The sequence below is a fragment of the Marmota monax genome, unplaced genomic scaffold, assembly GCF_021218885.2.
Source record: "Marmota monax isolate L192 unplaced genomic scaffold, Marmota_monax_Labrador192_F-V1.1 WCK01_AAM20220418_F8-fsc00081, whole genome shotgun sequence".
Taxonomy (NCBI): domain Eukaryota; kingdom Metazoa; phylum Chordata; class Mammalia; order Rodentia; family Sciuridae; genus Marmota; species Marmota monax.
The window spans coordinates 4,854,209-4,880,341 of record NW_026695234.1 but is presented as its reverse complement, the minus strand read 5'-3'; the positions used below and the strand labels follow the sequence as shown (position 1 = coordinate 4,880,341).

The window sequence follows — 26,133 nt, the reverse complement described above, 5'->3', positions numbered from 1 at the left end:
TTGTATTATTCATCCTTTTTCTCTATCTATTCTCCGTCTCAATTCAAAATCACTACTTCCATGAGGCCTTTACACATCTGTTTCTCCCAGTAAAATGAAAGTTCCATGATAGCTACTTCCTATGGAATCAATTTTTAAATCACTCTTCCATCTTTTCCCTGAACCCATCATTCATTCACCATCTCATTAATTCTTCCAACAAATATTTATCAATTGCTTACTCTATGCCAGATAAGTATGGCTGAATAATTCTCTTATTATAATAATGAAAATAATTAAAAAGGGAATAATAATGTGCATTGAGCATTTGTTTTATATCACTTACTATGTGTTTTCCATTTTTTTATTTGTAAAATTTTGAAATAATTATGATACACAAGAATTTAAAACAATAGTACATAGAGGTCTGCTTGCCCTTCATGCAGCGTCCCCTGATGGTAACATCTGCCAGAAATGTAGTATAACCTGAAAACCAGGAAATTGACAATGGAACAATAAACCACAGACCTACAGTTTTTGCCATTTTTGTATACATTCACTTGTATATGTGTATACATGTGATTTGGGGCAATTTTAAACTGTGTATAGATTTGTAAACCCATTACAATTATGATAAGGAAATGTACTATCACCACAACAAAACACACTTGTGTTCTCTTTTATATTTGTGAGCAACACACATACACACACACCACCATCCGTATCCCCTCACAAACACTAACCACTTTTCAATCTCTATAGTTGTCATTTTGAACATTGGGGATTTTTTTTTTTTTTTTGCTGGGGATCGAACCCAGGGCCTTATGCATGCAAAGCAAGCACTCTACCAACTGAGCTATATCCCCAGCTATAGTTGTCATTTTGAGAATGCCATATAAATGAAATGATACAGTGATTGACTTTTTTCACATTATACATTTATAATTTGAATATATTTATATTAGTTTTATTCACAATCCATTTGGATATATCTTTCTATAAGATAGTCAAGTATTCCCCCACCCACTTTTGCATATGGACGCCCAGTTTCTCCAGGACCTTTGTTGAAAGGTTACTCTTCCTTCTTTCTTTTGCCCTTTAACCAAAAGGGGGGTTTATGGGGGTTTATTCCTGTTTGTGGGGGTCTCTTCCTGTGGGGATTTATTCCTGTTTGTGGGTTCCCCAACCTGGATGCATTAATTATTGATCTGTGTGTCTCTCACTATGTACTATCTTGATTACCATAGTTTCACAGTGAGTCTCAGAGTGATTTCTTCAATTTTATTTTTATTTTTCAGAATTATTTTAACCATCCCAGTTCCTTTGCTTTCCCATGTAAATTTTAGAATAAGCTCATGTATACCTACAGAAAATTTTCCTGGGATCTTAAATTTTAATAATTAAAAAAATTTTTTGGACTGGGGTTGTAGCTCAATGATAGGGTGCTTGCCTAGCACTGTGAGGCACTGGGTTCAATCCTCAGCACCACATAAAATTAAATATATAAAATAAAGGTATTAGTCCATTTACAACTAATACACACACACACACACACACACACACACACACACACACACATATATATATATATATATATATATATATATATATAAAGAATCCCATTTTTAAAACAAGTTTTCTCCATTCCATTTATTTGTTTTTATTAACTTTTTTTTATTACTTATACTATTGTATGCCCCATAAATGATCAGGAGAACTTAATTTTCCTTAAGAGTTATGCCACTTTTGACACAGAGGTTACCAAAAAATTGTATGTATTACCTTTACAAGTGTTCTTTAAATTTCATAGTAACCCAAAGATGCTAGTACCATCTCCAGTTTATATGTAAGGAAACTAAGGTATGGGTAAATTAAATAACTTGTCTGATGTTTATAAGTGGAAGAGCTTGGATTTGAACCAAAGCAATTTTATTCTATGACAGACTCTCTCCTTCTCTGTGCTATGCTGCTTCTCTTTGAATATATTTGTTTTATTCGAGAAATTTTTATTGAGTGCCTATTATGTATCAGGAACTATTCTAGGTGCTGCGGCTATAGCAGCCATGAGTGACATAAAATAAAGAAGTAAATAAAATAAAATTCCTGCTCTCATGGAACCTCATGTTGAAAAGGGGTGGAGAACTTATGGTATGGATATAAGAATTATTGTTTTGTTTTTGTTTGTTTATTGTTTTGGTACCAAGGATTGAACCCAGAAGTGCTTAACCACTGAGCCACATCCCTAGTCCTTCTTATTTTTTGTTTTGAGAAAGGGTCTCGTTGAGTTGCTTATAGCCTCGATAAATTTCTGGCTTTGAATGAATTAATGTTTTGTTTAAGCATTATTTTATTATTGAGCTTACATTAGGAACAAAGAACCCCTTAGATATAAGGGTTGAGATCTTACCCAAAAGATATGCTTGTTCACTGGATATAAACATTCACCTGCATTCTACCAATCTTCTGGGGATGGAAAAATCCCTCGGTTAGTAGATAAGACCTGGAAAGACTCAGGGAAGTAGTGAGCTAGTCCACCAAGAAAGGGGTCAGAGCTGTCTAGACATTAGCTCTTGTGTGGTAGGAAGTAACACCACACCTGCTCCTAGCAGGTATTCAAGGGACTGAGAAAATAGGAACATATGCAAAATGCCTGGGCATTTGTGCAGTCTCTGAGAATGGACTGTAGATTATTCAAACCTAACTCATGAGCGAGTTAGTTATAGAATGATCAGGAAATCAGTTTGTTTTAATTATTTTCTAAGAAACCTTTATTGAAGTGTACTGTACATAAAGAGCACAAATCACAAGCGTACACCCAGTGAATTTTCACTCGTGTAAACAATATCAAAGAAATAGAACATTACTGGCTCCCCAAGAGTCTCTGTGCCCCCTTCAGTCATTAGCTCCAACAACAATCACCAACTTAATTTTAAACACCTTCGAATTGTTTTGACTGTTTTAGAACATGAGATACATGGATTCATCCAGGGGATCCTCTTTTGTGTCTGGATTCCTTCACTCAACGTTTCATTGGTGAGCTCACACTTCTATTGCAAGTAGTTCTAGTTTGTTTGTTCTTGTACCATGTGGTACTCCACTGGGTGAAGATGCTCTAACTTATTCTTCCTATTGCATATGGACACTGAGGCTGTTTCCAGTGTTTGGCTTTAACAAACAGTGCTGTTATTAACATTCTAACACATACAGAAAAAAGCACATTAGACATACTTCTTCTAAAATTGCCAGTTCCTAAGGGGTATGCATGATTTGGTCTGTCTTAGTAGATACTGTCAAATAATTTTCCAAAGTCATAGCACTGTTTCAGAGTGCTTTCAAAAATGTTCTCTTGTTCTCTCTTTTATTTAGTAAATATTTTGGGGGGAATTCTAATCTGTTTCATCTAACAGCAGCAGTTTTTAAATCTGTGCTTGGGCCAGAGAGGAACTACAAAGATGGGAAACCTGAGGGAGGCAGAAACGGTGGCAGCTTCAGGATGTTCTTCCTCTCTGGATGCTGGTGGTTCTAATTCTGTTGTAATAAAGCACAATGTTCCCTTACATCATTGAATTGAAGTGTTTTCCAGTGAATGAGTCCAATTTGTCTCATCATTTGTATATGGAAAGGAACATGGTATTTTTTAAAAAATATTTTTAGTTGTAGATGGACACAATACCTTTTGTTTTATTTATTTTTATGTGGGGTTGAGGACTGAACCCAGTGCCTCACATGTGCCAGGCAAGTGCTCTGCTACTGAGCTACAACCCCATCATAGCCTGAGACATAAGAGATTTTTCAGAAAATGTTTGGGCAAATGAATGAATAAATAAATAATGTTTCCAAAAGTTAGCAACTATGTATCAGAGCCTGGTATAGCATTGTTTGTTCATTACACAGGTATTAATCTTATGTCTCAAATTCAATGATCTGAACCCTTTTCTTGAATCTACCCCAATACCATGGGGTTGTATCTGAACTCTCTTGGGTGTACGCATGTGAGATCAGTCAGCTAGGGAAATCCACTCCCACAGAGGGTCATTCTGGCACCCCCCGCCTCATAAAAATCATGGTTAAAAATCAGAGGTGCACAGAGAGAAGATATGACAGATACGTCCATACAGTCAGAATGATGCAGTTGAGCCTATAACCGTTCAGTATGAGCACAGGGCTCATTTACATACAGTATCACATTTAATCTTCTCAAAAGCCCTGTGGGACATGTTATTATGATTTTCATTTTATAGATAAGGCAGTTCAGAGAAGTGAAGTGAGTTTTCCAAGGTCACAACCGGTAATTAAACTTAGGTCTAAATTGGGGTCTGTCTAAATTAAGAGTTGGAGATTTTGATAATTACATGTGCATAAATAATTTAAAAGTTAAATTTTCCTTGGCTCTCAAGTGCACATAGTGCTTCTGCATTTCATTTCAAATAAGTTAAATACATTCAGAGCCTACTATGTACTAATGACATTTGCGTAACTTAAGCTAACATTAAAATGAGTTCACTTGTTTTAAATATTCCTTCAGCTTCCCTGGTTAGGAGGCAGCTGGAGCCTGAATGAAATTTTTTTCTGATGATGATAGGAGAGGTGGACAGGAACCTGAGTGAGTAGGTCTTGGTCAGGGTTAGGAAGGGTTTTCCAGAAGGTGAGATGAGCAAGAGCAGTAGAAAGAAGGAAAATGACTTGAAAGGAAAAAGACAGGAAAAGTACTTTGAGAGGGAACCATGGGAATTCTATCAGCACCTTCTGTGGTTTGTTTAACAAGAAATATCCAGTTCTTAACAGCCAAAGAAAGCAGAATAAATCCGAGGCACGTTGGCAGATCCTGGCATCGCTGGGCTACTGAGTGCGTAAACACTCCAGGGTACAGACGACGTGGCTGGCCACTCAGGCACAGTGCTGAGTGGCAATGAAGCAGTCTGTTGTGACCCTAGGCTGGGAGCTGGGAGAAGATGAGCACCAGGTGACAGGGCAGCGCTGCAGTGAGAGGCGAAGCACTGCTGAGACGCTGTCCCACTGTTCCACAGTCCTGTTGCAGGCAAGAGGACAGAAGGAATCCTGGGGAAGAGGACAGAGAGAGAGAATGATTGTGTCACTGTTACAGGCTCTAACCCAGAAGCAAAATTCTGCTTCCTGGCCCTGCTGCCAGCGTAGATAGTGCTTGGAATCGTCCCGTTGCCCGGACAGTTTCAATTCTTTGTCACATACAGCTCATGCCCTGGTGTTTGGTTTTCTTCTGCCCCTCAGTTTCAGATGGCCCACTATGGTCCCTGCTCATGATTCAGACTGAAATAGCGACCTGTTTTGCATGCCTGTTCAGGCGGCATTTCAGTTCTTGTTTCTGTGAAAAGGATCTGTTAGGGAAGCAGTATGAAATGTCAGGTTCCGGTCTGGTATTCCCCCCCTTACCTACAATTTGTAGCTTGACCTCTGTGGGATTCCCAGTCATGCCCAGAGCCCCTGCATGCTAAGAAGCCTGTCTGATTCAAAAGTTGCTAGTTGATGTGATGACATCACAGTCCTGTGAGGTCATACTTTTCAACTTCATCACTTTACATGGTCCGATTAGAATCCAAATTATTAGTAAGTCCATCCTATTCTCATTTAGGACATGCCTACTAAAGACACAGAGTTATCAAAGAATTATCCATTTTCTCCTGAAAAATAACTGAAGAAGCATGTATAGATGTTTATAATGATTTGTTCCAGAGATTCACATTTCTGAAAGACAGATAGTCCTTGTTAATATCTAACTCATATCTGTCTTAAGACATTTTAAATTTAGTCTTTCTTTTCCTGTCTTGGACATATATAGATCATGGTTTCTCATTTGTGTGATCCATCCTTTTCTTGAAGTCTTTTCCAAATATAAGACCAGTTAGTTTTTTTGTTTTTTGGGTTGTTTTTTTTTTTTTTTTTTGGCAGTACTAGATTGAGCCCAGGGCCTCACACTTGCTAAACAAGCACTCTACCACAGAAATACACTCCCAGCCCGCACTTTCTTTCTCTTTCTTTTGAACCAGGAATTGAACCCAAGGAGCTTAATTACTGAGCCACATCCCCAGCTTAATTACTGAGTGAGACAGGGACTCACTAAGTTACCTAGGGCCTTGCTAAGTGGCTGAGGCTGGCTTTGAACTTATGATCCTCCTGCTTCAGCCTCCTGAGCCACTGGTATTACAAGTATGCACCACTGTGCCCAGTTTCCAGCCCTTTTTAAGAAAGTTTTGTTTTGAGACAGGGACCCACTAAGCTGCTCAGGTTGGCTTTGAATACTCAAGCTTTCAGCCCCAACCTCCTGAGTAGCTGTGATTATAGGCACACACTGAGCCCCGCTTATCACTTAGATCTTTATCATCATCTTGAGGATTTCAAGGTTCTATATAAGACATGGGGAACTTGATTTTTAAGTATGGAAATTCTTAAGATTATAGTGCTGTATCTACTGAGGACTGTATTTTTCAACTTTTCTGGCTATTACAACAGGTCAGAGAGGGCTACTGTTCCTTTCAGAAGTGAAGGCTTTACCCTTGATCTCATTTATTCATCCCTCCCTTATCTGAAGAAAAGCCCGTCTCCAGTTATCTATATATTCTTTATTTTATTTATTTTTTTTAAAGAGAGAGTGAGAGAGGGAGAGAGAGAGAGAGAGAGAGAGAGAGAGAGAGAGAGAGAGTTTTTTTAATATTTATTTTTTAGTTATCGGTGGACACAACATCTTTGTATGTGGTGCTTAGGATCGAACCCGGGCCGCACGCATGCCAGGCAAGCGCTACCGCTTGAGCCACATCCCCAGCCCCTATATATATTCTTTATTGTCCACTTTATTCAGAAAGCCTCTTTCCATATGTTTCAAGAAAATAGCCACATGAGCTGAGTTGGGGACGGATAGGAGAGCTAGGAATGTGGAGCAGTCAGTCAGAATCCATCAAGGACTCACCTAAAGAAAAAAAAATAAATGAACTTGAACAGTTCACAAAAGAGGAAATATATCAGGCTAAAAGACACGTGGGAAAATGTTCAACTTCACTAATAACAAAAGAAATGCAAATATAAAAAACCCAGGTACCATATTCACCTACAAAACTTGCAAAAGTTAAAAAAAGAAAAAAAAAAAAAAAAAACCAAGAACAGTGATGATGAGCTGCATGCAGTGCAGTGGCTGTCCCTGTGCCTGATGGTGGTGATACTAATCAATATGGATTTTAGGGAACTGATCAGATGATACATATCAATTCTATTCCTGTTAAATTGTCCTAAGAACATTGTGCAAAATAGGTGTAAAGTTTAGTCACAATGATGTGGTGTTTTTATAAGACTGAGAAAGATGGGAACAACTTATATATGAAAAAATGCTCTTATTTAAGTAAAAGTATTATCTAAATATGGAGTAATATGAGTATTATTTAATATTCTGGTTAAATCAGTTACAAATAGTCCCAAAGTAGAACACTAATGTGACCATGGAAAGATGTTTTATAGTTATAGTACCATGGGAAAATGCTTTTATTTCAATTGTTAAGTAAGAAGAGCAAAATATAAAAATTGTATATATATATATATATATATATATATATATACATTTAATCTCAGATATGTTAAAAAAATAGAAAATAGAAGAAAGGAATAAAATACTGTTTACTAATTTATTAAGAATGAATGATGAAGCAGGGCATGGTGGCATACACATGTAATCACAGCAATTTAGGAGGCTGAGGCAGGAGGATTGAATGTTCAAAGCCAGCCTTAGTTTTTTTTTGAGGGCTGGGGATGTGGCTCATTGGTAGAATGCCCCTGTGTTGAAGCTCCAGTACTATAAAAAAAGAGTGAGTGGTTGTCTTGTAATATGGAAATAACTTTTTTCTTCTCTTTCCCCCCAGTTTTTCTATAATGATATTACCATTATAATAAAATTTTTATTAAAAAATAATTAGTGTTTGGGGCTGGGGATGTGGCTCAAGTGGTAGCGTGCTCGCCTGGCATGTGTGCGGCCCGGGTTTGATCCTCAGCACCACACACAAACAAAGATGTTGTGTCTGCCGAGAACTAAAAAATAAATATTAAAATTCTCTCTCTCTCTCTCTCAAAAAAAAATTCTCTCTTCTCTCTCTCTGTTTAAAAAAATAATAATAAGTGGCTACAGTAATGAAGACTGTGATACTGGCATAAGAATGGATATATAGATCAATGGAACTATCAGAGAATCCAGAAATAAACCGCCAAAAATTAAACAATAAAAATAAATAAAAATTAAAAATAAATAAATAAATAAATAAACTATTATCTTTAAGGTCAATTGACTTTCAACAAGGGTTCTAAGATAATTCAATGTGGAAAGAAGAGTCTTTTGAATAAAGAATGCTAGGACAAGTAAAAAATCCACAAGCAAAAGAATGAAGTTGGACCCCTTCCTTATACTAAATACAAAAATTAACTAAACTGAATTATAGCACTAAATGTAAAAGTTTAAATTATAAATTCTTTTTTTGTTGTTGTTTTTGGTACTGGGGATTGAACTCAGGGACACTTTACCACTGAGCTACATCCCCAGTACTTTTTACTTTTTATTTTGAGATAGGATTTTACTAAGTTGCTGAGGCTTGCCTGGAACTTAAGATCCTTGTGCCTCGTGTCCCAAGTTGCTGGGATTGCAGGTGTGCACTGTGGCTAAAACTATAAACTTCTTAGAATAGAGCATAGGAATAAATCTTTATTATTTATGTCAGGGAAAGCCTTCTTAGATATGACATCAAAAGCACAAACAACAAAATAAAAAGGAATAAATTGATCTTCATCAGAATTACATACTTTTGTTCTTCTAAAGACATGTCAAAAAAGTGAAAAACAACTTAAGGAATGTGGAAAATATTTGCTAATCATATATATAATAAAGAGCTTACATCCAGAATATATAAAGTACTCTAATACCTCAACAATAAAAAGGTAACATAATCCAATTGTAAAACAGGCAAATATTTGTATAGGCATTTCTCAAAAAAAGATATGCAAATGTCAAATAAGCACTATTTATTTCCTCTTGCTATTGTAGTGACTTAAAACAATACAACTTTATTATCTTATAGTTCTGGAAGTCATGAGTCCAACATGGTCCAACGTGGGTAGAAATGGAGAGTGATGCTAACAGGCAGATGGTTTTCTCAGGGGGTTGTGAAAATGTTATAAAATTTATCGTGGTGATGTTTACACAACTGTAAATAAACTAAAAGTCATTTTGTATGTACAATTTAATTGGATGGATCACATGGCATATGGTAAAACTCATTAAAGCTATCTTGAAATTGTCAAGTAGGTTGCAGGGGTAGCTTAGTAGTAGGGTGCTTGCTTGGCGTGCATAAGGTCTGGGTTCTGCCCCCAGAACCACACACACACACACACACACACACACAAAGGACAAATGAATCCTAAGTAGGGTGCCATATCACTTTAACCAAAAATCCAACTCAAAGTGGCTTAAAGGGAATTTATTGGCTCATTTAACTGAAAAGTGTAGAAGAAAAGAGCTCCCTTAGGACAAGCAGAGCCCAATTGTCTCCCCCCAGCCAGGAGCTGGAGCTCTGAGTAGGCAGCCTACTACCTGATTAGGGGAGAGTGGTCCATTCAAGGTAATCCTGCAAGCAAAGAGAGGCAAACAGAAGGGCAAATTCAAAGGTAAGTATCAGAGAATGTATGCGCAAGTCATAGGCGCATTCTAGGGAAGCTGCAGCCTTCTTCAAACTGAGACTTCAGAAAACCAGCTAAGAAGAGCTGGAGACGCAGCTTAGTGGTACAGCACTTACCAAGCATGAGTGAAACCCTAAATTAGGTTTGTCGGGTGGAAGTGGGGAGAAAAACAGCTAAGGACAATCATAAAGACATTTTATAAGTGTTTTGGATTGACTACTGATAAGTACAGGATTTCTTTAAGTGTGCCCTTAAAAATGTTCTAAATTTAGATTGCAGTGATGATTATACAATCTTGAAATAACTAATATTGAAAACTCCTGTTTAGTGATCCACTAAAGAGAATGAAATTAAATGTGAACTTAAGGCCAGTACAGTGGCCCACACTTGTAGTCCCAGTGACTCAGGAGGCTGAGACAGGAGGATTGCAAGTTCAAGGCTAGCCTCAGCAACTTAGCGAGACCCTCAGAAATTCAGTGAATCCTGTCTCAAAATGAAAAACAATAATAAAAAAAGAGGCTGTAGGGCCAGGATTATGGCCAGGGTTGTGGCTCAAGGGCTGGGGTTGTGGCTCAGTGGTACAGTGCTTGCCTAGCACGCATGAGGCACTGGGTTAGATTCCCCAGCACCAAAAAAAAAAAAAAAGGTATTTTGGTCATCTACAACTAAATATATTAAAAAGAAAAAAAGAGGCTGTGGATATAGCTCAGTGGTAAAGACCCCTGGGCTCAATTCCCAGTACCTGCTTCAAAATGTGCCCAAGATACCCCAAGATAATAAATGAGCCTCAGTATTTTCCAGGAGTCTAGATAAATTACCAAAAGAATTTGTAGGTGTACTCATTATTCACTCTAATCTGTAAGAAATTTGGAGTATTTGGGAAAGAAAGGGGAGAAGATTTCACACACCAGTTTATTGAAAGTGGAATGGGTAGGATGAAAGTGAAAGGAATCTTCCTGGAACCCTTAGTAAAATTAAGTCCATTTCCAAGAACATGAATTCTGCAAGGTAAGGACCACGTCTGCTCATCCACAAGTGCATTCTCAGTTCCTAGAACAGTGCTAAGCCCGTTAGGACCTTGAATTGCTATTTAAGACTGAGAGTTGACACTTTTTGGTTGACCACGGAGAAAGAAACTTGATGCACCATGGAAAGCACGGAAGTAATGCTACAGAATGAATAACGGAAAAAAAGTCTTAGGTAGAGTTTGGGTTTCTTTCTTTCTTTCTTTTTTTTTCTTTTTTGGTAAATTTTGGTTTTGATTTTTGTTAAATGCTTTTTATGCATCTGTTGAGATAATCATTTAGTTTCCCCCTTGATTGTATTAACAAGGTGAATTGCATTAACTGATTTTCAAATGTTAAACCAATCTTGTGTTCCTAGGTTAAACCCACTTTGAAATGTCATATATGATCCTTTTTACATGTAGCTTTTGGTTCAATTTGTTAAAACTTTTTTTTTTTAATGATGAATCCATCTGGGCCTTAAGGGAAGATTTTTCAATTACAAATCTCAAATAGCTATTTACTAAAATAAATAGTTTAATTGATATAGGACTATTAAGATATTTCATCATAAGTCAGTATGGTCATTTCCACTTTTCAAGGTATTTGTCCATTTCATCTAAGTTGTTAAATTTTCATTGATATAACTGGATGTGGTGATGCACACTGGTAATCCCACCCACTTGGGAAGTTGAAGCAGGAGGTCCCTCAAGTTCAAGCCCAGCCTTGACAACTTAGAGGAACCCTGTCTCAAAATATAAAATTAGACCTCAGTAGTAGAGCACTCCTGTGTTCACTCTGCAGTACCAAAAAAATTTTTTTAATCGATATAAAGTTTTTGTAATGTTCTCTTCCTGTCTTCTTAATGTCTATAGAAATAAATGTGATGTTCTCTCTTTATTTTTACCCCAAACTAAAACAAATAAGGTCCATACACTGTCTTGGGCGGCCATACCTCTTAGGTTTCCTCTGCATATCTTCCCTCCATCCCCAACCATTGAGGATCAGTTTCAGATTTAAATAGACCTGTGAAAAAGAAAGGTAGATTTCAGAAACAATAAATGACAATGCTGACTTCAGGTAGAATTCTGGAAGAAGTTTGTGATCAATACAAAAAACTTGGTGATCCTGAAAGCTGTCACATATTCACTAAGAACAATTGTGCTGAACTTAATTTCCTGATGGTTACAGTATCTATCACCAGTGCTTAGTGAGGGCCAACTTTGTACCAAACATCAGTCTAAGAGTACAGACAACACAGTGGTTTAAAAAAAAAAAAAAAGCAGGCACACTCCTTGCCCTTACAATGTAGTCAGAGCAATAGTCATCAAACCGGTGTGTACATGAGTAATTATATAACTACAAACAATGATAAGGACCATGAAGGAATAGAAAAGATGGCAGAGCAGGCTGGGAACCTAATTTATATTTGATGGCAGCAGCAGGGAGGAGGGTGGTCTAAGAAAAGCCTGTAAGAGGAGCTCACATTTAATTTAAAGGTGGGTAAGGGTTAACCAGAAAAGCCATTGGAGAAGGGTGCTCTGAGCACAGTGAAGAACAGGGACAAAGACCTGGGGTCAAGACAGGGTGTGGTGAATCTGAGGAACTGAAAGAAGGCTGATGTTGCTGGAAAGTGGTGGGAGAGTGAAGCCAACTGGGGGTGGAAAAGTGAGAGGACCCAAATTAGGTAAGCTTGAAAGGCACAGCAAAAAGCCGGGCACGGTGGTGCATGCTTATAATCCCAGTGACTTCGGGGGCTGAGGCAGGAGGACCCCAAGTTCAAGGCCAGCCTCAGCAACTTAGGGAGGCCCTAAGCAAATTAGTGGACTCTGTCTCAAAATAAAAAAATAAAAAGAGCTAAGGGCTGCAGTTGTGGCTCAGTGGTAGAGTGCTTGCCTATCATGTGTGAGGCACTGAGTTTGATTAAAAATAAATAAAAAACATAAAGGTATTGTGTCCATCTACAGCTGAAAAATATTTTAAAAAAGAAAGAAAGAGCTGGGGACATGACACAGTGGTAAAAGCCCCTCTGTGTTAAATCTCCAGTGAAATAAAGTTTACTCAAATACCCCCATGGCTTATTTAGTGGCAAGGGAGGGATGGGCTTAACTTGAGACACTGGACTGATTGTAAAAGCAAATTTAAGGTGGAAAATGATAGGATCCTACTCGACATTATTTACCTGTACGTAATTTATTTACAAATATGCATAAAGAGATCTATGGCAGAGTATCCAAACTATTAGTTTTTTTGTTTTGTTTCTGTTTTTACAGTAAGCAGGACTTCTATTGAGACATCTGGGTTCTAGTCAACACTTCCAGTGAAATAAGCACTCTAATGAGAAACACCCACAACATTTTGTGTACACATTTGTGCCATTCCCCAGTGGCTGATCTCACACCTTGCTTTGATAACTCAATCCCTAGCATTACAGATATCAGAAAGAAAGCCTGTTTTGGAGACAGGCCTCGGAGCTCAAATACCAAAGCCAGACCGCCTGGGACCAAGTTCCAGGCCCACCACTTACGGGCTCTATGATGTGGAATTAGTTACTACAGTTCTTTCTTTTCATCTGGAGTATGGACACAATAAAAATGTCTACATCTTGGGGTTTGTGTGAAAGGTATACTAAAGGAATCCCTCCATAAGTATTGGCTATTAAAATTATTACTTGAACCATAGAAATTGTTCCATAATAATTGTCATATTTGGGGCTGGGGATGTGGCTCAAGCGGTAACGTGCTCGCCTGGCATTCGTGGGGTGCTGGGTTCCATCCTCAGCACCACATAAAATTAAATAAAGATGTTGTGTCTACCGAAAACTGAAAAATAAATATTAAAAAATATTCTCTCTCTCTCTCTCTCTCTTTTCTCTCTATCTTTAAAAAAATAATTGTCATAATAGAAATTAAACAAATAATTTTTAAAATATTTGTTTTCAGCTTCATGGAGTTGTAATTGATATAGAAATGGTATATATTGAAAGCGTGTAGATTTAGTTGTTTCATAATGTATATATACTTCAAAATATCATTTATACAATACAATCTTTTAATTTTTTATATTTTTTAAAAGAGAGAGAGAGAGAGAGAATTTTAATATTTATTTATTTATTTTTAGTTTTGTTTTTTTTTTTTCCGGCGGACCAACATCTTTGTATGTGGTGCTGAGGATGGAACCCAGGCCGCACGCTTGCCAGGCAAGCGCACTACCGCTTGAGCCACATCCCCGTTTTTTTAAAGTGAAAAAAAAGGGGGGACATGGCAAAAATGTTGGCTTTTGGGGGAGGGTGTGTACTGGGCATTGAAACTAGTTCAACCCCACCCAGTTCGGCATGATGAGCACATGCTTTGCTACTCCCTGAGCTACATCCCCATCCCTTAAAACAGTATTCTTCGGGATTCCAACTCTTGGGTCCCCTTCTTCCTCCGGGAGAAGTTTTTTCTGCTGTCCTTTAATAAACTTTTAATTTCTACTCTGCCCTTGCCTTGGCATGCTTCTCTGGTGTTATTCTTCAACATTGGAGAAGCAAGGACTCGTCACCGGCCAACAGTGGTAACATATTGGAGGTCCCAGACCGAGATTCTTCTACACCATGGTGGGAGCTTCTCTCTCCAATATGCCAGGTGCACCACTAGCCTGCATATTGAAAAAGTGGGATAGATTTGACCCTCAGACGCTCAAGAAAAAGCGCCTAATTTTCTTGGTCTGGCCTCAATACAAACTCTCTGATGGAGAAACCTGGCCACCAGAGGGAAGTATCAATTTTAATACAATTTTATAGCTTGATAAAATTTACAAAAAAAGGAAATTGTGTGAGGTGCCCTATGTTAAGATTTTCTTTGCTCTAAGGGAAAATCCTAAATTATGCCAACAGTTTATGATGTCTGCCATGAAGAGAAAAAAATCTTGGGGACTCACTGAGGAAAAATCAGGAGGACCCACAAAATCTCCATCTGTTGGCCTCTCTGCATCTGCTCCAACAGGCAAACCAAATATATTACCTCTCCAGGAAATGCCAGGAGGAGAACTCGGGCCGATCAAAGTACATAACCCCTTCTCCCTTCAAGACCTAAGGCAGATAAAAACTGACTCTACTGGAAAGTTAGGAGATATGCCAGATTGCCAGGATTGGACCTAACCAAAGGAGCTAATCCTGTAAGTAAAAGGAGATAATGAGGGTCTTCCAGCAGCTGCCAAAGCCATTTTGCTTTGGGGAACCTCCTCATTTCTTCCCTGCACTGTAAGGATTGCTCCATCTCTGTCTACTACTTAAAAAGAAGGGGACACTAAATGCAGTAAAGTCGCCACACCAAGACCCTTGATTTTACATCTATAGTTGCCCCTATGTGAGAACATCTGGTCCACTCATGGGGAAATCTATGGTGCCACTGATAGGAGTCATAATTAAATGGGAGTTCAAAACCTGGGGAGATTTTCTCTTATCTGGTCTGTTTTAAAGGTTATTATAAATTGTTTCTTGGATAATCTAGGCTAAATGTGTGTCTAAAAGATGATGTTTCATTGTAACAATCTGGTATCTAAATGAGTTTGAAGCATTGCATAATCTTGCAGTTAAAAGTTGGGTTTAGGTAATTGTTTAGTTTGTGATTTCAGATAGTTCATGCTAGAAAACTTAAATACTTAGGATGGAAAATTAACAACTCTACTTCCAAGTTGGCAAGTAACTCCCAATCATTTAGTTTTATTTTTTCATCAATTTTTGAACTGGGTAGCCTGAGAAGATTTCACTAGGTATACCAGTGCATTAATTTGGACAAAGATAGTAAATTATGATATGGTATCTCTTTCTCTCAGTGTGTAGGATTTAGGAAAAAAGTGTTGAATGAAACTTTGGTATGGCTTATTAAAATAACATTAAATAGCAACAGTCTTGGAAATTTTTAAAGCTTAATTTTGGATATACATGGTAGTATGTGGTTCTCTTTTAAAACTTTTTTCAGGTGATTTAATGTAACTTAATATTACTTTAGGAACTTCAGAACAAAGGAAGTGGCTTATTGATCCTAAAGAAATTTCTTCTGATGGTAGAGATCCCATTTTCAGTTTTGTGTGAGCAAGTTTTTCTAGTGTAGGAAGATGTAAAGGTAAGAAATTTTGTAAATTGTATCCTAAACTTGTATCATAATTTTCAACATCCAAACCTAAAAATTGTGACTTAAGGTTAAAATGCCTTAGGCACGAGGCTTCTCCTCAGAATTCCAGTTTTTCTTTGCTCCTTCCAGACCTCAGGCAGGATTTAAGTTGAATTGCAAATAGAAGAAGCCTGGAGCTCAGTAGGAGACAGATCTGAGGCCCAAGGAAAAAAAAAAGAGTAAAAGTGTCTTTTTACCGGAACTCAAACTAGACCAAACCAAAGAGTAAATTGTATGGCATTTACTAATTAATGGCTGGTCAATTTTTTAGGACTTTTGCTTTTTCTTAGATTCTGTATTTTTTGAGCATGATTTTGATCCTACAGACAAGTTAATGTTTTTCTGATAAGTTCTGTTTTTGATCAACTGTGGAGTTTTTAAACATTGCAATGTAGATTTTACCTGAGAAAAGTTACAAGGCCTTTACTATTGTGTTATGTGTTACACTTGTGTTATGTGTTGTATGTCTGAATGTCTGTGTGTATGTCCGTATATTATGCAGTGATATGACAATTGACAGATGAGGAGTGCTCATAAAAAATTTTTTAAAAATGGATCCAAATATCTTTGATTCACGTGATTCAAATGGTTCATTTAAATTGGGTAAACAGATAAAAGTAAAGATGTCTTTAAAATTAAGCTTATAAGTTTTTCTAGGTGTTCAAAAAGACCCTAATAAAATGTTGATGTCTATAAAATAATCTGCTTAAATTCAAAAATTTATAAATATTGTTTCAAAATGTAAACAAAAAAGGAGGTTAACAGATGGAAAAGAAAAAATAAAAGGTTCTAGGTATGGATTTAATAGAGGGAAAATGTGTTTCTGGATAAGAGAGTCTATGTGATTAAGTAATTAAGAGGGTTTAAGTAAGTGATAAAGAAGGTCTGTGTAAGTTGGTTATATGTGTAAGTTTTTGAACAAGTAATCTTAAATAAATTAAACAGCTGGTTAAAAAAAAAAAGTATTCTTCAAATGAAAAATGTAAACACACAAAGCAGCAATGGTCCTGTCTAGTAGTCTTAATCTTTGTTTCACAACAGATACTCCCAATGTAAAAGAATTTTTTTCATTTTCATTGACATCAGTTGAGTTACTAAAAATACATACAAAAGCATCAAGTTGGGCATTAGAATACATGTTGCTTCACGCAGGCTCATTTCCTTTTACAAAGCATGTCCTGACTCTGGTTTTACTGTTGAAATTGATAACACTTCTGAAAATTCAGACTTTAGATCACTTTCTGATTTCACTTCATTGTACAAGTACTCTCATCTCCTCTCTGCATTTGTTCTGTTGAAGTATTTGCAAACGACTGTAACCCATAGCAAATGTTCAAATACTAAAAAAAGCCAATAAATGTTGAGTAGCATTCAAATAATGGAACATTGGGATTTCCTGGCAGTACAGGAAATCCCAATGTTACATTATTTCAAGAATCCCACCTTGAAATTGCCAACTTAAGTTCTCACTTTGCCTCCAAAACGTATTTGTTGGATTAGCACTCCTTAGATTTCTATAAAATGTGCATATAAACTCATTACTATTTACTTTGTTTGCAAGGAAACTTGCTGTCATCAGTAGTCAGGGTCACAAACACACATCTCACACGGCAGTGAAGGTAAATCAACATTGATGAGCTCATGCCAATCAAAACATTACAGCCAATTTTTATAGCCTCCATGAGTCCATCGTCTTTTTATCAACCCAGTGACAGTCTGAGCGGGACACAGATGGGTATTAGGAATTAGAGGAGATGAGATTGGATAATTGGCCTGGATGAGGACTCTCAGAAAGGAGGGAGGGCTCCAGGGCCAAAGGGGCCTGCTTTTGTGCTTGAGAAATGATGAGGAAAGCGAAAGGGGTGGCTGCACCAGTGACGACACCAGCCTGCCCTAGAAACATTAGTGATATTTCATCGACATTTGCTTGTGTAACTTTCTGTTGTCACCGGGAAACCAGTGGGACTTTCTCCTTCAAGATGAACCCAGCCCTTGCTCTTATCACTTTCGCTTGTTCCCTGGAGGCCATGGTTGTTCGCAGAAAGTGCGCTGCTTCTGGATGAGGGGACCATGTTGACGCCATGGGAGGGAATCCTAGTGCACACAGCTCAGGGGCTCACAGGGTCTCGTGTTGGTTGGTTGGTGTGACTCAATTTCACTCTTGGATCTTTCTCCTCCTCGCTCCTTATTTTCTTCCTTGAACAGTGGAAGTCTGAAGATGTTGAAGCTGAGATATTGGGCGAAGTCCCTTCCTTACCTGGTTACCCTGACTTCAAACTCACAGTTCAAGGCTGAGCTATAAATACTCCTCTGATCACTGGAGTTGCCAAATCCCTTTTTGTCTGGGCTACTGGTTTTGTGGAAACTGCTCCTCCACCTTCATGCTCATCCAAAATTAGTGATTAAATAACCTAATGCACATCCATATATTGGATTACTAGGTAGCCTGTGCAGAGAAGGATGCAGATCTATGTATGCACTGATGGGGTAGATTCTATGATATATCATTATTAGGGTAAAAGGGTGGAGCTTGGGGTCTAGCTCAGTAGTAAAGCATATGCTTAGCAAGCCTGAGGGCCCGGGCTCAATCCTCAGCAATCTCAGAAAAAGGAAGTCACTGTGTGTATGTGTGCATGCATATACACCTATGTGTTTCTAACTGCATAGAAATAGCTCTAGAAAGACAGGCAAAACTCTTTTCTTTTCTTTTGTTTTTTTTTTTTTTTTTTTGTACTGGAAATTGAACCCAGGCGTGCTTAACCACTGAGCCACATCCCCAGTCTGTTTTTTTGTTTTGTTTTGTTTTGTTTTTTTAATATTTTATTTAGAGACACGGTCTGGCTGAGTTGCTTAAGGCCTTACTATATTGCTGAGGCTGATCTTGAACTCAGGATCCTTCTGCCTCAGCCTCCCAAACTGCTGGGATTAGAGCCACAGACTACCGCACCCAGCCCAGGGTAAACTCTTGACTTTAATTAGAATACATATATGACTAGAATCAAATAGTAATTTCATCTTTTACTTTGATTCCAAATTATTTTACTTTGCATATATTACTTTTGAAATTCAAAACCAAATATTGAAAACCCCCAAACTTCACTCTGGATGGGTGGTAGCCCTGAAGAAAATTCCCTAAATGTGACTTTCTTCTGTTCTTGACTGAAGGAGTTGACCTGGGTCACCTGCACTGTGCAGGTACAGGAATAAGTGCTGAGGAGTTAGACCTGAAGAGAGCATCTTTGTCTTTTAGGGACTGCAAATTTTAGAGGGGAAAAGAGGCCCAGAAAAAGAAATACAGTGTGGTGTGATAAATGCCTCAGAGCTACAACTGGGGGCTAGGAGAATGAAAATATTAACATGGCCATCCTTCTAGGGACAATGGGGGAGAGGGCCCAGAGGAGAAGCCTTTATTTTCCCTATTAGTTTATTATTTTTTTTAATTCAGAGAAAAGTGGAAATTTGCAGATCTACCACCTAGATTCAACAATTGTTAACATTTTGCCATGGTAAACTATTAGGTAATGCCAATAAACAAACGCTATCTCATTCAAAAGTTCATCCCTAAATTTTTAAACATAATTTATTTTTGGAGGGGTACCGGGGAATCAAATCCAGCTTTTTTTATTTTTTGAGACAGGGTCTTACTTTTTGCTTAGGGCCTCCATAAGTTGCTGAGGCTGGCCTTGAATTTGTAATCCTCTGGCGTCTGCCTCCCAAATAGCTGGGATTATAGGTGTGCGCCACTGTACCAGGCCTAAGCTTATTAACTTCTAATAATGACATTCTCTTACACTGTGGACATTCTCCACAATGCTATTATCAAACATAAAAATTAATGTTAATCCCTTTTAATCATCTAACAGATAGTCCATTTAAAAATCATCCCAATTTCCTTCTATACCTGAGGGCAATGAACTGACATCATTATAGGGTTTGACAGAAACCTCTCCCACAATAGCGTGGAAACCCAACCAGCACATTTATGAGCCACAAGAAGATCCCTCTGTGTTTTTCACAGGTTGTTTTTCTCACAGTCCAGGATCCATTACTGTGCTTTGTAAAAGTGAATTTGGTTAAGTGGAACTATGTTTCCCAGAACCCCCTCCCCTGAATGATTTCAGGTTAGACTTCGCCAAAAGAGGAATTTGCATATAATCTGGAAGGCAGAAATGAAGCAGCAAGTATTATTCCCTGAAGGTCATTGTGGTTAGATGAGATGACAGAAGCATTGATGAGCATCTCCTAGCTGTGCTCCCTGATTAGTGTCCAGAAACTTTCAAGTTGTTGACCCAGTTTTCCACAAGTGGCCCCAGACCTACCACCAGATACTTGGTAATGGACCCATGGAGGTGGCGGCCACACAGACCCTCCAGAGCTTTCCCATCGTAGTGCCCTGTTAGTGGCTAGAAGTGTTTGACTTCCCACATTGGTGGTTCCTTTTCTGATGCTCAGACTGCTCTCCTGCCCTTCACTTCCCCAGTTCCTACCACAATTATGTAAGGTATTATCCCATAATAAATTCCTTATCTCATCGTTCAGAGTGGTTCTGCTTCCCTGATGGAGACATTTACTGGTACTGGCTGTGGTTTCAGGGCAAACTCTTAAGGATGAGACTCCAGATCTTGTTCTCTGAATCTGATTAAATTTAACTGCATAAGTGCTTATCTCTGTGGTAAACGATTACTTAAATTCTCACCTGTAGTCCCCTGTGATAAATGTTTATGGAAGGAGAGACTTTGGGTAACCAAACATTGGCTGCCATAGAAATATTTTGGTAGAAATAGGAATATAATGAGAAATGTCAGTTGCTTCTACGTATGGGGAAAGTTTGGAGAAAGAAAATGATGAGCTCAGAGATTTAAATTCCCATCCTCCAACTGGGAAAGGGACCAAAAAATTAAATTATTGCCCTAAAAGAAATTCTTACCTTTTATACTTCAGGGTCAAGATTTCTGATAACCCAAACCTTAAAGGAACTGAATTTTCATGCAAATAAAACTTACAACCTAATAGGGTCTTTTGTGATAATATAATAATAATAATAATAATGACAACAACACAGCAATTGGGTAAGAGACCCAAAATCTTAGGATGGGAACATTGGAATAAATACCAATGAAGCTGAAGATCTTTAACCCTGAGTATTGCTGATCCTACTTCACCAAAAAATTAATTAATTAATTAATTAGAAAAATAAAAGTGACCCTTTTTCTCTATCTGTGGTTAGTCTTCCTTACTGCAGAACCTGTAAAGACCTTCCTAGAGGTAGTGCCTTGTGGGGGACAGCTGGTCTTCCTGGAACCTAGCATTACCTTGGACCCCAGCGTGACCCATGAGAAGGCAACACCAAAAACATTGAGAGTTGGTCAATGTATGCATTATTTCCCTTTTTATTTTGTCATAATTTTATACTAGCTGAAAAGTATAATGCAAATGATTCTCTTTACCTTACATCAAGATCCCTGAAATACCTGTTTACACTGACGAAAATCCAGGGAAGCCTGGGTGCAATGTTGTACCCCTATAATCCCAGCAACTCAGAAGGCTAAGGCAGGAGGATGCAAATTTGAAGCCAGCCTCAGCAACTTAGTGAGGCTCTAAGCAACTTAGCCAGACCCTGCCTCAAAATATACAATAAAAAGGGGAGTGGGAATGTGGCTCAGTGGTTAAGTACCTCTGGGTTCAATTCCTGATACCAAAAATAAAACAAAATAAAATAAATAACAATAAAAATAAAATTAAATAAATAGATAAATAAACAAATAAATCCAGGGAGTCCGTATGAGAATGGATGAAAGAATATAATTTGGCCTTGGCTGAATTCATTAATATGGGTGCTGTATTAGAAATACAGCCCTGTTATGACTTTTTGACATGTTAAAAAACTTTTCTGGCTGTGGGGAGACTGCCCCGTCCTGGGCTAGGCAATTCTTAGAGATAGCAAGGTGCCCAGCTTGGAGTGGATCTTTGATATGCATGCAAACCAGCCCAGAGTCAACTCTATCTGGCCCCTACACTCCAAAATGCCACTGCCTTATCCCAGGCCAGGTGCCAGCCAACTAGGGGCCACCCTGTCACCTGAAGCCACCAAAATGATTCAAACTAGCAAGTTCCAAACTGTCTATCCCCCTTGCCTTTCCTGTGTATTCTCCTATAAAGACCCATTCTTCTCCCTCCCACCTGTTTACTGTCACCCTGTCATCCTGCCATCTTTCCCATGTGATCCTGCCGCCTCCTGCCTCTGGGACCTGTGAGTATAATAAGCTTTGTTTTCCTGAGCTTCTCTTCTGTTTCTTCTTATGGCTACACCTGACTGACCATCTCATCAAAGAATGCAAAATAGGTGCACTAAGCAGAGAGCCTGGGTTTCACGTATGTGCACAAGTGAAGAGAGAAGGGCTTTAGAAATCTGCTATGAAACCCAAAGATGTCTTGCACTAAAAGAAGCTGAGATGTCAAAACTCCAGTTATGGTTCAGATATGAGGTGTCCCCCAAAAGCTCCTATGTTAGTGCAAGAATATTCAGAGATGAAATGGTTCAATTATGAGAGCTGTAACCAAATCAGTCCATCCTAGTTTGAATGGACTAACTGGTGATAACTGTAGGCAGGTGGGCCATGGCTGGAATAAGTGGGTCACTGGGGGCATGCTCTTCTCTCTTTGTCTCTCTCTCGCTCTCTCTGAGATTCCTGACACTCACCATGAGTTGAGCAGCTTTCTTCCTCTGGGTCTATCCCCCATGATATGCGTGCTACCTCACCTTGGCCCCAGAGCAATGGAGTCAGTCATCTATGGACTGAGACCTCTGAAACCATAAGCCCCAAATAAACTTTCCCTCCTCTAAGTTTCTCTTGTCAAGTATTTTGGTCACAGAGATATAGAAGCTGACTAAAACAACTCCCAATACTGAAGAGGAAGGTATGCAGAGCACTAGAGTAGATTTGTAATGTGAAACCAGCTAACCATATTCTTTGGTAGGGTCCAAAGAATACTCCCTTCACCAAGGTTTGAGAAATGCTTTGATGAGAAGAATTCCAGTGCTCCTAAATAGTCACTCTGTGGTGACTATTCTTGAAAGGCAAGTCAAGGAACAGGAAATGCAGTAATCGAAATGGGCTTCCTGAATTAATGCAAAGGGAACAACAGGATATTGGTGTGTCAGGAGCCTAGTGGAGGCACTAAGTAACCAAGACAGTGGTAGTGTAGTTAATGGGCCACAGAGCCAAAGCAGGCATCAGAGTGGTTTGGACTTCAGAATATGGTTTTGTCTCACTGATCATGGTGCCCCTAGGATGTAAATGGCCTACTAGAGTCTTACGTGATTTGTACAAGTGATAGGTGTCTGGCAATGGTGAACAGAAGTCTGACTCTGACAGCAGTCAGGGCCCTTTAACTAATTCTCACATTGTAGATGGGTCTTAAGCCCCAAGCCTATTGGGTAAAGGGAAGACTAGGCTCATCTGAGGAAGGACTTGCTAGACCACCAAAAAGTTAGACTTTAAATATTCCTCTTAGCCTTTCCCCAAAATCTGTGGTTATTGCACAGGCTGAATATGCATTGGGAAAGGGAAATGACCAGGTTCTAGGAATTACTGAAACTTGGCTCTGAACTGATACTAATCTCTAGAGATTCCAAATGCTACTGGGTGTCATTATCAAAGTAGAAATTGATGGAAGTGAGATGGTGTATGGAATTTTGGGTTGACTCCATCTCACAGCAAGCCTAATGGTTCCCAGAATCCTTTCTGTCATTATCTCCTCAGTTACAGAATGCATAAGTGGATATACACTACCGCTTAATATACTCAGCAGCTGCTATGGTGTGAATACAGTTTGTCACCTAGAACTCAGGTTGAAACTGAATTCCTACCATGAATTAAGATGCAAAACCTTAGTCCAACTAGGGTATTCAGAGAGGTTTCCTTGGGAGGTAATTAGCATTAGCTAAAGTCTTTAGGATGAAGCTATCATGAGTAAATCCTGGCGACTTTATAAGGAGAGAGAGACCAGATCTCTTGCCACGTGATGCTCTGTACCATCCTGTGACTCTGCCAGCAAGGGAGCCATCATTACTTCCAGAGACAGTGTCTAGAGACGCTCAGAACCATTCAGTGTTTCATAGACATCAGAGGTTTTCCTACAGCACAGCCTCTAAAGACACTCAGCTGTCTCAAACTCCTGGTAGTAGAATCATTTACATTTACACCAAGAAGGCTGGGAAAGTACCCAGATCTGCATGTTGTACACACCCAGGCAGACTTCAAGGGGTTCATGCTGTGAGACCTGAAGTGCTGATGAGATTATCTAAGACTTAAAACCTGTCAGCAGGGCCTAGGATGGCTCCACAGGTCCTCAGTGTGTTTGTGACAGAACCAAGTGTACTCTCCTTATGGAGGAGCAGAAAATCATTATGAAAGTTTAAAGGCAGAAGTACAGAGTCAGAAAGCTAAATTAAAGAATGAAGCTTCTTTGAGTAATAAAAGATCAAAAGGCTTGTTCTGGCTGTGTGTGGTATGCACACCTGTCATCCCAATAACATAGGAGGCTGAGGCAGGAGGATCAAAAGTTTGAGGCCAGTCTGGGCTATTTAGACCCTATCTCAAATTAAAATAAGAAGGGCTCTACGTACTATAGGGATATTGCTACATTGATGTTCATAGCAGCACAATTCACAATAGCTAGACTGTGGAACCAACTTAGATGCCCTTCAATAGATGAATGGATTAAAAAATGTGGCATTTATACACAATGGAGTATTACTCAGCACTAAAAAAATGACAAAATCATGGAATTTGCAGGGAAATGGATGGTATTAGAGCAGATTATGCTAAGTGAAGCTAGCCAATCCCTAAAAAACAAATGCCAAATGTCTTCTTTGATATAAGGAGAGCAACTAAAAACAGAGCAGGGAGGAAGAGCATGAGAAAAAGATTAACATTAAACAGGGACGAGAGGTGGGAGGGAAAGGGAGAGAGAAGGGAAATTGCATGGAAATGGAAGGAGACCTTCATTGTTATACAAAATTACATACAAGAGGATGTGAGGGGAAAGGGAAAAAAAATCAAGGGAGAGAAATGAATTACAGTAGATGGGGTAGAGAGAGAAGATGGGAGGGGAGGGGAGGGGGGATAGTAGAGGATAGGAAAGGTAGCAGAATACAACAGTTACTAATATGGCATCATGTAAAAATGTGGATGTGTAACCGATGTGATTCTGCAATCTGTATACAGGGTAAAAATGGGAGTTCATAACCCACTTGAATCAAATGTATGAAATATGATATGTCAAGAGCTTTGTAATGTTTTGAACAACCAATAAAAAAAAGAGGAATGAAGGAAAAAAAAAAAAGAAGGGCTCTAGCTATGACTCAGTGGATAGAGGACCTGAGTTCAATCCTGAGTATTAAAAAAAAAAAGGAAAGCTTATTCTGAGGCTTCTTAACCTTGTATCTGCAGAACCTTAAGTCAAAATAAACCTCTTTTCTTTATAAAGTAGCCAGCCTCAGATGCTTAATTGTAGTAACAAAAACCAGACTAGTATAGTAGGTATCCAAGCAGATACACTTAGCAACTTGTAGACTCCCCACATGGGTTCTCTGTTCCCTGGAATGAAGGCCAAGTGAAAGTCACTAGAACTGTGTCTGCATACTAAAATGTAAACAAAAGTATCTTGTTTCTTGAAGGATCCAAGATTAGTGCCATCAACAAGGTTCTAACAGATACAGACAGGGTGACTCCCATCACATCCCTACTCAAATCACTTGTTGCTGTCAGCGGACTGGTGGACCTCAGGGAATGACAACAAACTATCCAAACTTTGATGATGCCAATTTAAGCTGCTCTTCCAGGAATGATTTCTTCGCTACAACAAATCAATTCCTCCATGGCTTCGGTTTGCTGATGATCTGCACAGGCTTTTAACTCTGAACTGTTCATGCCATTATCTTCTAGTTGCCACACTGCACCACCCCACCCCTGTGCACGTCAGGCCACTAACAACTTGGCAGCCTCTCATAATCTATCTGCAAGGACCTTCACACACTTTTACTTCACGTGGATACAGGAAGGTGCTGCTGGCTGGCAGGGTGCCTCAGTTCCTCACCTCAGGTGACTCCCCACAGGGGACCTATTGTCCTCATTGTCATGACTGGCTTTCCCTAGAGCCATCTAAGACAGAGTGAGGTAGAAGCTGCAATGGCTTTTAAGACACAGTTTCAAAGTCACATGATGTCCTGTTGTGTTCACACAGGTGAGCACTACTGAATGTGGGCGGGGACTACCTGAGGCCAGAATACCAGCAGGTAAGGATCACTC

At 38.8% G+C, this 26,133-nt stretch overlaps 1 long non-coding RNA gene and 1 other non-coding gene across 2 annotated transcripts in view; both read right to left on the bottom strand.

Moving 5' to 3' along the window:
• Window positions 1-2,859: 2,859 nt before the first annotated feature.
• Window positions 2,860-26,133, bottom strand: part of LOC124088927 (uncharacterized) — a 36,984-nt gene continuing 13,710 nt past the window's right edge. Inside the window, exons 2-3 of the long non-coding RNA XR_006850512.2 lie at window positions 11,620-11,690; window positions 2,860-5,037 (exon numbers count right to left, since the gene is read on the bottom strand). This is a non-coding gene — a long non-coding RNA (uncharacterized LOC124088927). The remainder of the gene's footprint in view (window positions 5,038-11,619; window positions 11,691-26,133) is intronic.
• On the bottom strand, window positions 19,719-19,819 carry LOC124088967 (small nucleolar RNA U13). Its single transcript, XR_006850537.1, has one exon. It is a non-coding gene; the product is annotated as a small nucleolar RNA U13 (small nucleolar RNA).